Genomic DNA, 12,594 nt, shown 5'->3' with positions numbered 1-12,594 from the left:
CCCTAGCCAGGCTTCTGGTGTTCTAAGACCGGGGACTTTTTTCTCCCATCCCACACCTGAGAAGGTAAATGGACAGTTCTGCAGTTCTGGTGTCTGAGCTCTTTCTGACAGGCCGAGGGGGAGAACAACCTTGTGTCTTAGGGGGTTGATTCTCCATGGAAGAGAAGGACAGGAGAGCGGGCATTCCTCAGCCCACCCTGACACGCCCCCTCCCCCAGGAAAATGGCTGTGTGTGACTGAAAATGCCAAGGAGTAAGGGCTGCAACTTTGCCGGTCTATGGGAGAGGCACCCTTGGGAGACCCTGGCATGGAGGCAGTGGACGGTCCCCTTCCCAAGGCCCAGGCTAGACAAGCGAGGTCCTGTAGGTGGGAAACCAATGGTGGAAACCCCATGGCGGTGATGGCCGGTGCAGCAGCAGCAGCAGCAGGGGCCTGAAAGAGACCTCAGCCTCTCCCTGTAAAGCGGTGGAGCACCGACCCACCATCCTTGGGGCTATGCAAGCTCCTGGAGTTCTGGGACGATCGGACAGAAGCGAGAGAGAGCTGTGAGTGATATGGAATTCTTGCTGACCCAGTGGGTAGGGACTCAAGCTGAATTTGATTTGATTTAGACCAACTAAGAGATGACTAAGAGATATATTTCTGTCATGAGTTTGAGCAGAGTGTCCAGTGGGCCCAGGACCTGGACAAAGGGTGAACAGTGAGTGGGAGCTGACATCTGGCTCTCCCCTCACCCTGCACCCTGGGGCTGGAACACGGCAGACACAAAACTACCACGTGGTACCACTCGGCCTTCACAGATGAGCACAAGGACATCCCTCCCCGCCAGGCCCAGGAGCAGGGCAGCAGGTCGGTCCCACATGGATCCTGTGCTCAGAGTTTGGCAGTCTGGACAGAGCCTTGGCTCCTGTCCTTCTGTGGCTATTATGCGCTCACAGACTCAGCCACCTGAGGTTCTCGTCTGTGTGGCTCCGAGGCCGGCGCCTCTGGTTTCTTTACCTCAGCCTGTGTCCAGTTCCAGGTGCTAGACATGCCGAGACCCAGGCAGGCTGCTCACAGGCATTCTTAGGCCCTGCCTTGGCAAACACCTGACCATGGGTGGTATTGAAATATGGATGAGCAGGGGGGTAGAGACCAGTGGGTTGAGGTTCCAAGACCCCCATAGGGGTTGAAGCAAGAGCCTGGTGAGCACAGCAGCAAGTGGGTCTGCCGACTTCAGCCACAGGAATGTAAGGACCCTGGCCCACTGACCTTCTGGTATTGTGTTCACAGACCAGGCAGTGCTGGGCAGAGGGAACTGGGCTGCCAGAGCTGCAGACTTCCTGGGGCCCAGGGTAGCAGGCACGTAGGTCAGCAACACCACAAACCCCTCTTCAGCACAGGCCAGGACTACAGAAGCCCCAGGCGTAGATGAGCTCTGAGGCCTGGTCAGAGAGCTTTTCCCCACTGCTCACTTATGTCTGATGGATCCCTGAGCACACAAAGGGAAATCTACCTTTTCATTCCTTTATCAAATATGTATGGGGTACCTGTTGTGGGTCAGGCCCCCGTGCTGGCCACTGGAATATGCCCGTGGACAAGGCAGGCTCATCCCTCTGGCCCTCAAGGAACACACAGTCTATGGGGTCGGGGGACAGACAGATACAGAGGGTGGTGACACCTAGTGCTTCGAGCTTCAGAAGGCAAGCCCCCAACCTGGCCAGGGGTTAGGGATGACTTATTGGAAGAAGCGATGGTTCTAAACAGGTACCATTGGTTCTAATGTACTTAAACTCACTCACGATAGAGCAAGTCTTACAGGGTGTTTTTTCTGACTATGTGCAAGAGACTTTATGACCAGCTTGTTTTTGTGTGGATGGAAACCCAAAAATCAGAAACTCTCTGTCTCTCTCCTCCTTTCCCTCCTCCCTCTCCCACCCCTCCTCTTTCTCTCCCTGTCTGCCACACCCCCCACCCCGCCCACCGCCCACCATGTGTCCCTCAGGAGCCATATGGTCTCTAGTCTCTTTCTATTGTTCAAGTTTTGCAAGACTGGTGACTGACTGCACAGGGGTGCAGGAGAGAAGGTGTCCTCATTTCCGGCCCTGTGTCACTGAGTGAATGAGGATGCCACTGCCTGAGATGCAGACTACTGAAGGCCAGCAGATTTGGGGTGGGAGAGGGAGTGAATAACCTGGGAGTGGTACGGAGGAGGTTCTTGGTTATATGGGTCCCGAGCTCAGAAGAGAGGCCCAGACTGGAGACATAGAGAAGTCATCAGCATTTGGTTGGTGGTGGTTGAGATGGTCCAGGGAGAAGAGGCAGAGGGGAGAAGGGATGGCCAGGATAGACCCCGGGAGGAGCAGCAGATGGGAAGGAGATTGAGAAAGGGTAGCCAGTGAGGGGAGGGTAGGCCATCGAAGCCAAGGGGAAGGACTGTTTTCACAAGTCAGCAATGAGCAGGCATAATTGGCTGGAAAGTATACTTTTTTAAATTTGGGGGAAAAAAACCCCAAACCTAAATCTGCTCCAAATTCTGAGAAAAAGGGAAAAATGTCTAAATCTGCATAAAACACAAATTCTCCCCCACAGTACACCAAAATTACCAATGGGTAAAAAACCACTGATTGAGAATATTCATTTTTGATGCGTTTGTCATCAGGCCCTAACTGCCCAGAATCGCTGGAGCCAGTCCCATCCCTTTCTCATACACCAGGGGGCGCACACGCACTGTTTGAATCTAAGTCCAGGGCAAAAGCAGGCAGTGAAGCAGGTGATAACCAGAACTTGACCCCTCAGCCCAGATCCCTAGACCCCACCCACCTCCATGGCTGCCCTGCACATTACACTGCGACCTGGAGTCCAGGTGCCTCAACAAGCCCCATCCTTTGTTTATTTCACAACTAACCCCCAAACTCACAGAGGTATCAGGGGGACCCCATAGAAGATCAGAGACCCCACAGGGGTCCTCACCTGACCTAGGGCGGTAGAGGTAGGTTCTGCATCTTTCAAGATAGGGGCAGGCAGGAGAAGGCTGATGTGGCCTTGGCTAACTCTTAACTAGTGGTAGCATGGACTGGGGGGGGGGGGGGGGCGGGGGGGGGGCGGGGGCGGTCTCAAACAGGTGACTTTGGTGCCAAGGCATGGCTCTTGCTTTGGAGCTCACCAAGTCCCTATGAGTTAGAACTTGAAATAAATCTTCAGGTAAGTTACTGCTTTAGCCCAGGAATTTACAGGGTCAGCGTTTGAATTCGGTATGAGGAGTCGGAAACTCAATACCGAGGTTTATATCAGATTTGGGAGACATTATCAAGTCCTGAAATCAGCGGCCAATTCAAGACTTGATTCAGGTTCACAGTTGAAATGGTTACAAATATTGGGGTGTTGGCCAGCCTTGAGGTGGGGTTGACATTAGGTCAAAGAAGTGGAGAGTGAGTATGGGGATGAAACGGATTTGTGTGGAGTTTCTGCAAAGCCTGTCTCATTAATCTTGGGTTCCAAGATAATTATTAGAGTTAGATCAAGTTAGGGTACTAAATGGCCCCAAGGACTGATGGGGTTTGAGGTCAGTACTTGTGTTAGGGTCCTTTTCCGGTGACCCAGTCCCAATTCTGGAATTGGGAATCCCAGTTCAGGAAGTGTGTGGGTGTTGACCTGGGGCTGGGAGTGCGGTACTGGAGTTTTATGTAAGGCTTGGGGTTCAGAAGAGAAAGTACCGGCGTCCACAGCAAGGTAGCTATTGGACTTTAGGGTTTATATAGGAATCGGGGGCTCAGCATTGGTACCGGCACCATTTAAGGACCAGGGTTGGTGCTAGGGTCAGGTAGGTAGAAGTGATGAGTTTTAGAGGGAGAATTGGTATTTGGGGTCAATATAAGGGTTCAGATTAAACTTGTGCCAATTTCGGGGCAGATTTAGGGGTTTGGACTCAATATTGAGTTTGGAGGTGGATCTGGGCTCAGTATCAGGTTCAGATCTGTATGGGGAGGAAATGGGGTCCTAGAGTAGTATCAGGTTCCTATTTGGGAGCCACTAATAAGATCTGGACTTTGTATGGGAGTTTGAGTCTGTCCATGCTCATTATCGGGGTTCTGGTTCAACATCGGAGTCTCAGTCGGCTTAGACTTGGCGTTGGGTTGTGGCCTCGCCCGGCCTACGGCGGCTCCGCGGCTCTACAAGCGAGAGTGCACGAGGGGAGGGGCGGCGCCGGGGACGCGCACGGCAGGGGCAGGGGCGCGGGCGCGGGCGCGAGCGGGGGCGCGCGGCTGGAGCTGGCGCGGGAGCGCGGGAGCGGTGGCGGCGGCGGCAGAGGCGGCGGCTCCAGCTCCGGCTCCGGCTCCGGCTCCAGCTCGGGTGGCGGTGGCGGGAGTGAGACCCGGTGGCGGCGGCGGCGGCAGAAGAGGAGCGGGAGCAGCGGCCCCAGCGGCTTGGGGGGGACATGCGGACCGACGGCCCCTGGATAGGCGGTGAGTAACCCCCGGGCCCCCGTCCAGTTCCCTCCGCATCCGTTCCTTCCCCACTCCCCCCGCCTCTCCCCGCGTCCACCCAGCGGATCTGGGGGCGGTCCCGGGGGGCTGGGGGCGCCGCTTAGGCCGGGCCGCGCCCCCACCTGCCGCGCCCGCAGCCTCGGCTAAGCGCCCCCCCTCCGAGCCCGGCGGCTCCTCCCCGTGCTTACCCCGCGGCAGACGCGCCCCCCCCACCGCCGCCGGCTGGCTAGCTCCTCGCCGCCCCTCGCCGCCCTCCCCCTCCTTCCCCTCCCTCCCCGCCGCACCTGAGCCGCAGCCTGCTCCCCCCCCCCCAGTGCAAAGTTTCCCTTTTGCCTTCGTGCTCCCCCTCCTTGATCCCGCCTCGTCTCCCCCCACTGCCGGCGCGGACGCGCTCCGGGGGCGGCCCTCAACCTCCCACCACCCCCAGCCCGGGGCGGGTCCAGGCCGCGCCCCCGCCCCCGCCGCACAGGCGCCCCCTCCCAGCCGGCAGGGGATCCGCAGCCGCCGCGCCCCGGTCTCGCTCGCGGCCCCGGCGCACGTGCGGTCCTGGGGAGCGCGGGGCGAGTTTGGAACCCCCATCCCCCCGGGCGCCAGCTCGGGCTGGGCAGGGGAGGAGAGGGGCGGGGCGGGCTGTCCCCACCCCCACCCCGGTGCGACGACCTGAAGGCCCTGGAGCGACCTGTCCCGTGAGGACGTGTCCACTCGGACCCGCTCCGGAAAGTTCACTCAGTCGCCGCCCCGCGTCCCGTCCCGTCCCAGTGTGCCCCGGTCCTCATCGCTGTACCCATGTTTCTGTCTCAGCTCCTTTCTCTGTTTCTCTCTGTCTGGGTCTCTATCAGTGCCCTTCAGCGTCTCTGTATCTCTGTCTCCCTGTGTCACTGCCTCCCAGTCTCACCACCCCCCCTCCCCGCCCCCCGCAGTCCCAGGGCCTCTCCAGCTGTGTCTCCCTCCCCGGGTCTCTCTGTTCCTTCTCCGGGTCTCTCTGTTCTCCCTCCGCGGGTCTCTCTGTTCTCTCTCCGCGGGTCTCTCCGTGCTCACTCCCCGGGTCTCTCTGTTCTCTCTCCGCGGGTCTCTCCGTGCTCACTCCCCGGGTCTCTCTGTTCCCTCCCCGGGTCTCTCTGTTCTCTCTCCGTGGGTCTCTCTGTGCTCACTCCCCCGGTCTCTCCGTTCCCCCTCCCTGGGTCTCTGTGTTCTTCACCCCCTTCCCCCATTCCCGGGTCTCTGTTCTCTCGCCCTGGTTCTCTCAGAGTGTCCCTTCCCTGGTCTCTCTCGTGTCTCTCACTGGTCTCTTGGTGTCCCTGCCCCCCCCCCCCCCACTGTTAGGCCCCCTCCCCATTTCTCTGGAATGTTGCCCCTCTGGTTCTTCCACCCCAGGGTGGGGGCGGGGCTAGCCTTTCTTTCCATTTCAACATCCCCCCAGTGCAGGGCCCCAAGTTGGCGCGCGGAGGGGGGGAGCCCTGTACCTGTCTGAGCTGTGAAATGGAAGGGAGGCTGCCAGTGACGGGATTCTCTGGATTCCCCGGGGGCGGAGGCAGAGCCTGGGAGGCTGGACTGCTGAGTGTTGGTGGTGAAGGCTCCACTTTGGCTCCTGAACAGACAGGGGCAGGGATCCAGACTGACCGGGTGTGGGATCTGGCCAGAGAACCCAGGGAAGCACATTAGGGTGGGAAGCCTGGAAAAGGATCCAGGGGGGAGCGTCCAGGGGGATCCTCAATGGTGAGGGATCCCCTGAGAAGGGAAGGGATCTGCCAAGGGATGCGTTGGGAGGCTCCAGGGATCTGGTGGGATCCAGAGCAGGCTTCTGACGGGAAATCTCAGGAATTCTATGCTTGGCTCCTTATTAACTCTTGCTTCTGGGAGCAAGAAAATCCTTGTTTTTCACTGATTATGTGAATGAGCCTAGGGCTTCCACATCCGCAGCCCAAGGCCCAGGCCACACACTCACCACCACCCCCCCCATTCCCAGTTGGCTCACACACACCCCTCACACACTCCACATCCACTTACTTTCTCCTGCCCTCACACTTGCACGCTTGGGCCTGTGTGGCGGCCAGAGCTCAGAAATCTGCTGTGCTTGCATGCCCATGCACCACTTCTGTGTGCTCGCTTGTGCTCTCACAGCACCCCTGTGCACATCCCAGGGAGGGGTCTGTCCACACTCGCAGTGCATACACTTTCTTGTACGTTTTTGCTTGCTCACTTTCCCTCGTATCATTTGAAATGTCTGTTGTTCTATTTTTCTTTCCCACTTCCCCTTCCTTCTTTCTTTCCTTTAGCCAGGAAATTGTTTGATATCATTCTTCCTCCCTCCCTCTTTTCCTCCTGCAGCTCCCGACCTCCCGACTCTCAGCCTTGTGCACACCGAGGGTGGGTGTGGTGTCCAGGGCCTCTGAGAGAGGAGGCTGGATTTGGGTGCTGGTGAAGTGTGGGTGGCAGGGTACCTGCAGAGAGTAGACTGGCTGAAATCTTTTCTTGGGAACTGTACTGATAGGCAGCAAAATGCTGGCCCTGGCAGTTCATGCTTCCTCCGCTCTCTCCATTTGGCCCTAACTGTGGGAGTCCAGCATTGAGGGCTCTCAGTCAGGGGGAGGTGGGACCCACATCTCTTCCACAGAGGCTGTGACACACACTACGGCTCTTCCACTTTCCCGCTTGAGACCTTGAGGAGCTCCCTTCCTCCCAGAGTCTCGGTTTTACCCCCTGTAAAATGGGGCAGCAAATCCAACCCTGGTCAGGTGCCAGGGGTGTTGTGCGAATCCAAGGGAACTGTGTGGCAGTGCATCAGCAGCAGCGGCAGTCGCTCCCTGTGTGACTGACAACTGCTGTGTGCTTGGGCCAAGCTGACAGCAGGGCCCTGCGCTTGAGAAGCTCCTGGTCCCTGGGGGAACAGTGCATCATGGGAACACAGAGCCATTCAGTAACCTCTTCTTGATTGCTGACTGTGTGCCAGACTCGAGACTAGGCACTTTTGCCAGGCTGCCTTCTTCCTGTGGGAGTAACAGCTGTGTAGGAGAGGCAGCCTGCCCCTTAGCTGCTGAGGTTGAGTGTGGCATCAGCTTGCCTAAAGCAGCTGCAATTCTGAGCTGAGGTTAGAAGGTTGGGGGAGTTCAAAATAAGGCAGAGGAGAGTTCAAATGTCAAGGTGAGATGAGTCCCAGAGGAGACCAAGAAGGGGTGATCTGAGTTGGGTTTTGAGGGATGAATAAGAGTTTTCCAGTTGAAGAAAGGACACTCCAGGCAGGAAAAAAACAGTGCAAGTAAAGACTCACAGGTCTTCTCACTTGTGGGGTATTCAGAGATGCAGCAGATCACAGAGGGCCTTAAACGCGCTGTTAAGTAGCTATGATTTTACTCTGAAAACACAGAAGGGAGACACCAAAGGATTAGAGCTTGGATAGGGAGTTTGGGATGTGCTATAATCAGATTTATGTTTCTGGAAGAGGACTCTGTGTCTGTGGGAAGTGGATGGAGACAGGACACGCAGTGAGGAGAAGGGTGCAGGTAACTCAGGTGAGACGGTAGCATGGAGCCATTTAGAGGGCACATTCTTAGGCCAGGATGATTTATTGGATGTGGGGTGAGGAAGAGGAAGGGGTCTGCATTCCTGGGAGTGACTGGGTGGGGCCTTCACTGAGCTAGGCACTGGCAGAGGAGAGGTAGATTGCGGGGCGGATAAGCAGCTCAAGTTGGACCTGTTGCCTTTGAGGTGCTTGGGGCATTTGAGGTTCGGAGTGAGGAGGGAATCCTGGAGGGAGGTGGGTGTGAGGATCAGGAATTTGGGAGAGAAGTCTGGGCCAGAGAAAAGAGAGAGTTACATGAGAGAGTGCAGAGCTGTGCTCATCAGGAGAAGACAACCTCAGCGTTAAGAGCGCAGACTCTGGTTTCAGCCTGCTGGGGTTCAGCTCCTCTTAATAGCAGTGTGACCTTGAGCAAGTTGCTTAACATCTCTGAGTCAGTTTTCTCATTTGTCAAGTGGGTATAATAAAATTCCATGCCTCATAGGGATGTTATGAGGATCAAAGTTAATATGGAGAAAGTGCTTAGAACAGGGCGTCTGGTAAGCGGTGTTCTCTCTGTGTTAGCAGTTGTCACTGTGATCGTCAGCAATGGGTGGTGCACGCCCGCCACCATCAGAATCCTGGGGCGGGGGCTTTAAGAGGGATACCCTGTTAAGGTTAGGGTGCCTGCTGCACTTTGGAGCTGAGGTCAGCCCGTCGGTGGAGCCCGACAAAGGGAGTGCGCCGCCCTCGTCATCGACAGGATTGTGTGTGTTGCTTGCGTATTTGACCTTCAGGTGGGCAGGCGTGAGAAGACTAGAGGATGAAGCCCTGGGGAGCCCCCATGGGAGAGGGTGGAAGGGGATTGTGAGAAGGGGTAGCCTCGCAGGTTCGGTCCCCTATTTCCCTCCGTCCCCCGCCTGGGCCCCGGGCAGCTCTGGCTCTGAGGCCCAGAGGCACCGGATCGTGATTTTGGCTCCTCGGCAGTTTTAGCTGCTGCTCCTGGGGACTCTTCCTGGGGCAGCCATAGGGGCTGCCTGGGGATTGCTCCAGAGGGCCGTCGGCGGTTCTCTAGGTTTCGGCTTGCTCTGGCTTCCATGCCTGGTCAGTGTTGGAGAGCCCTGCTGGGGGCCCGCCCCCCCATGGTGCCAGGGCCTTCGTACCTGATCGTGGTCACAGTTGCCACCCTCACTGCTTGGGAGGCCTTCCTGGGTGTGAACCAGGGCTTCCTAACTTGGGTCCGGTGCCCCTCAGGCCCTTTCTGAGTAGCTTTCTAGGTGGTCTGGGTGTTTTCGGCAGCCCTGCTCGTTCTGGGCTCGTCCCAGGGTGAGTCCAGAGTGGTTCTGGGTGCTGCTGCAGGTGAATCTGAGGGGTGGTTCTGATCGCCTCTCTAGGTGGTTTGGATACCGGTTTCCGGGCCTGGTATGGTTCTAGGTGCTGGTCTGGCTCTTCTAGAATCCTGCCCTGGTGCTGTTCTGTGTGCTTTGGGGTCTTTCCAAGTGCATGGTGCTGTGGCTGCTTTGTCTGCCTCTGACCTGCCTCCAGACCGTGTGGCGCACACACCTCTCTCGGCTGTGGCTCCTGCTCAGTGTAGGTCCAGTCTCCAGGCACCAGGCTCAGTGCCCCAGGTGTGGTCTTGGGTGTGGCGGTAATGCCTGCTGGCTTGAGGGACCCTCCCCGTTCTCCGCCTTGGACTCTGCCCCTCTGCCCCTGGGTCCCTGAGCAACAGTGGAGCCAACAGCCTCACATCTGGCATTGTGAGGCCCCACAGGCGTCCCCAGACAAACGATCCTTTGAGTTTGGGACACGGAAGCTGGTTTATCTGGCCAGACCTGCCCGGCAACCTGTGTGCTGGGAGCAGCGGCCACAGGGAACTTTATGGAGAAGCTCAGTGGGCTGGGGGAGGGAAGTGTGGGGCCATCCTAAGGCACAGGCTGGTGATTCTAAGTGGGGGGCAGGGGTTCGATGGCCAGAGAATGTGTGAGCTACAGGGTCAGTGTGGATGGTCTGGGGTTGGTGAGGCCTGTCTTGTCAGTCAGGGTGGGCCTTCAGTCAGAAAGGACATCCCCCATGTTGGCCAAGGTGGTCAGTCTCAGGCGAGGACAGTTCCAGGGTCAAGAGGCTGGCCCCAAGTTAGTGAGGATGCTCCCTGAGCCAGTTCCTGTGTGTCTGTTTTGGAGGAGCCCAGGTGGCAGGGCTGTGTGGGGCAGGGCACGGTGTGTGTAGGGGCGGGCGGCTGAGGAGAGCCCCACCTGTGAGGTGCATCCTTTGCCCAAGGTGCTGAGCGTAGTGAGGTGGTGACAAGGGTGTGGGTGTGTCCAACCCCGGCCCCCACCCAGGACGGCACCCACGCTGGTAGGGGCTCAGAAATGGTTCTAGAAGAAAGGTGCCGGGCTCTGTCGCTGTGTGTGTGCCAGCGGAGGAGGCATCCAGGGGCACACCTTCATTTTAAAAATTATAGAGGAGCAGAAAGTCAAAAATAAATACTGTTTTTGAAGCTTCTTTGGAGGCTGCATGTATGCCGCTACGGCTCTTCCAGGCCAGGCTGTTTTCTGTGAACTCATTCATGCATTCACTCACTCATTCAACGTATCCTGAGGGCGTACCTACTGTGCCCCGGCTCTCTGCTGGGTGCTGGGGACACAGAGCTGAGCCAGGCACACTCTGAGCTTATGGTCATAATTCAGTGACCGCTCTGCAATTGTATAAATAAATAAATCATCGCATTTGTGGTCACTGCTCCAAGGCAAGGTCCAGGCATGTCGTCTGGGACATCATGGAAGGCTTCCCTGAGAAAGTGCCGCTGGCTCTGAGATCCGAGGGCTATTGGCTAGAAGAACATGGAGGGTGGGTTCCGGGCAATGGCATACAGCACGGGCAAGGCTGGGGGACTGGATGAAATGTGGCATGTTTGAGGATCAGAAGAGGAAGTTCTGGCAGTTGGCTGGCTGGCGGGAGGGGCTGGAGGGGGGGCTGCTGAGGTGGGTGGAGCCCACTGCTCCTCTCCAGGTTACGCTGAGGACTGTGGACACGAGTTTTACCGCTGAGGTCAGGAACTTGGACTGTGTTGTTCTGGGCGGTATGCCGGTGCCTGGAAGAAAGGCTGGCACAAAGGTGCTCAGGAGCCCCAGCAAGTGAGCGAATGTGTGAAGAGGTGGGCTCTTCTTCAAGAAGTGAAGAAATGACTCTACACCAGCATCTGCCTGCTTTTCCGTTCACGGTGTTTCTGTAGAAAAGACTGTTCCTGTCGACTGCAGGTTGTGGTGGAAGGAGCAGGGCACCCGCAGGATGTGGGGCGCGCATCCCGCGTTGTTTCTTTGAGGTCCACTTCTTTCTTTCTTCACTTTTACCAAATGGAGATCATCCTGCACGAACAGTTCCATGACCTGCTTTTTTTTCCTACATAAACAGCATATTTTGAATGTCTTTCTGTGTCTAGATGTACTCTGCTGTGATGAAATTCTTGATGCTTTCCTCTCTCTCCAGGAAGGAGCGGAGGCCCTGGTGCCCTGCCCTCGGTGCTGGTTGTCCAAGAGTGACTGGCGTGAGCAAGCAAAGACCTGGTGAGTGCGCCCCAGAGTGTGCTGGGGCCAGGGCGCAGAGGGGTCCTGGGGGCCAGGCCCAGCAGCTTGTATTTTGACGCCGGCTAGTGGAGAGCCATGGAAGGGTTGTCACTAGGGGTGTGACATGATCCAGTGTGCATGTGGCCGAGAGATGCTGGAGGCCTGGACCGGGAGGGTGGGGATGGAGGTGGAGAGAAGGGATTCGAGTGCTATTTAGGGCGGTGGAGTAGACAGGACATGGTGAAGGATTGAATGTGGGGCGTGAGGGAGGGGAGGTGTCAAGGACGGTGCCCGAGTTTCTGGCCAGAATGGATGATGGCGGTGGGTGAGGATTGATATACAGCTCGTCAGCTGCTGTAGGTGTGAAATAGGCTTCCGGGTGACATCCCAGGACTTGCACCAGGATCTGCCTGCTTTTCCATTCATCGTGTTTCTTTAGAAAAGACTGTTCCTGTTGGCTGTAGGTTGTAGTAGAAGGAGTGGGGTACCCACAGGATCTGGGGCACATCCCTCCTTGTCTCCTTGAGGTCCGCTTCTCCTTCTCTCTTTCTGCTGGAAGTACGAGCGAGTGGGTTGGAGTTAACAGGGAATGAGGTTGGAGAGTTAGGCTGGAATCAGAGCTTGATGGGCCTCAGATGTCAGGCTGAAGACTCTAGACTTTGTCCTGAGGGTGATATGGAGGCCTTGAAGGTTCTTAAGCACAGGAGCAACATCCATGTGTTCCTTTATCCATTCGCCCATGCATCCGTCTGTTCATGAAACATTATCTTGGTGTCTACTGTGGAATAGGTAGCAATCAAAGCGTACTGGAGGGACATGATCCAATTTGCATTTTTGTAGCTACAAGGGGGCATTGGTTTGTGTGCAGAATGAATTGGAGGGAGTGACCAGAGGCTGGACGCCCACTACAGAGGTGGGTGGTGATGAAGTCTTACTAACATGGTGGTGGTTGGGATAGAGGAGGCAGGGCAGGTTCAGACTTATTGACCAGTTGGGTGTGTGAGATGAGGAAGAGGGAGAATTTGAGGAGGACTGGGTGGCCAGATCAGGGGTGGTGGTGTCACTGAGA

General features: G+C 56.9%; 1 protein-coding gene across 29 annotated transcripts in view; it reads left to right on the top strand.

The window, feature by feature from the left end:
- The first annotated feature begins 4,220 nt into the window (after positions 1–4,220).
- The window catches only part of PTPRF (protein tyrosine phosphatase receptor type F), an 86,788-nt gene continuing 78,414 nt past the window's right edge, over positions 4,221–12,594 (top strand). For 13 of the 29 annotated variants that reach the window (XM_023631788.2, XM_070260133.1, XM_023631760.2 and 10 more), the window contains exons 1-2: positions 4,233–4,445; positions 11,449–11,525. The gene's annotated coding sequence lies outside the window, so the exon portion shown is untranslated. Of the gene's footprint in view, positions 4,446–10,979; positions 11,285–11,448; positions 11,526–12,594 lie in introns of those variants that run through there. The other 16 variants (XM_070260123.1, XM_070260131.1, XM_070260121.1 and 13 more) reach the window with 6 other exon arrangements.

The sequence above is a fragment of the Equus caballus genome, chromosome 2 (assembly GCF_041296265.1).
Source record: "Equus caballus isolate H_3958 breed thoroughbred chromosome 2, TB-T2T, whole genome shotgun sequence".
Lineage (NCBI taxonomy): Eukaryota > Metazoa > Chordata > Mammalia > Perissodactyla > Equidae > Equus > Equus caballus.
Note: the sequence above shows the minus strand (reverse complement) of the source record. Positions and strands in the feature narration are given on the sequence as shown.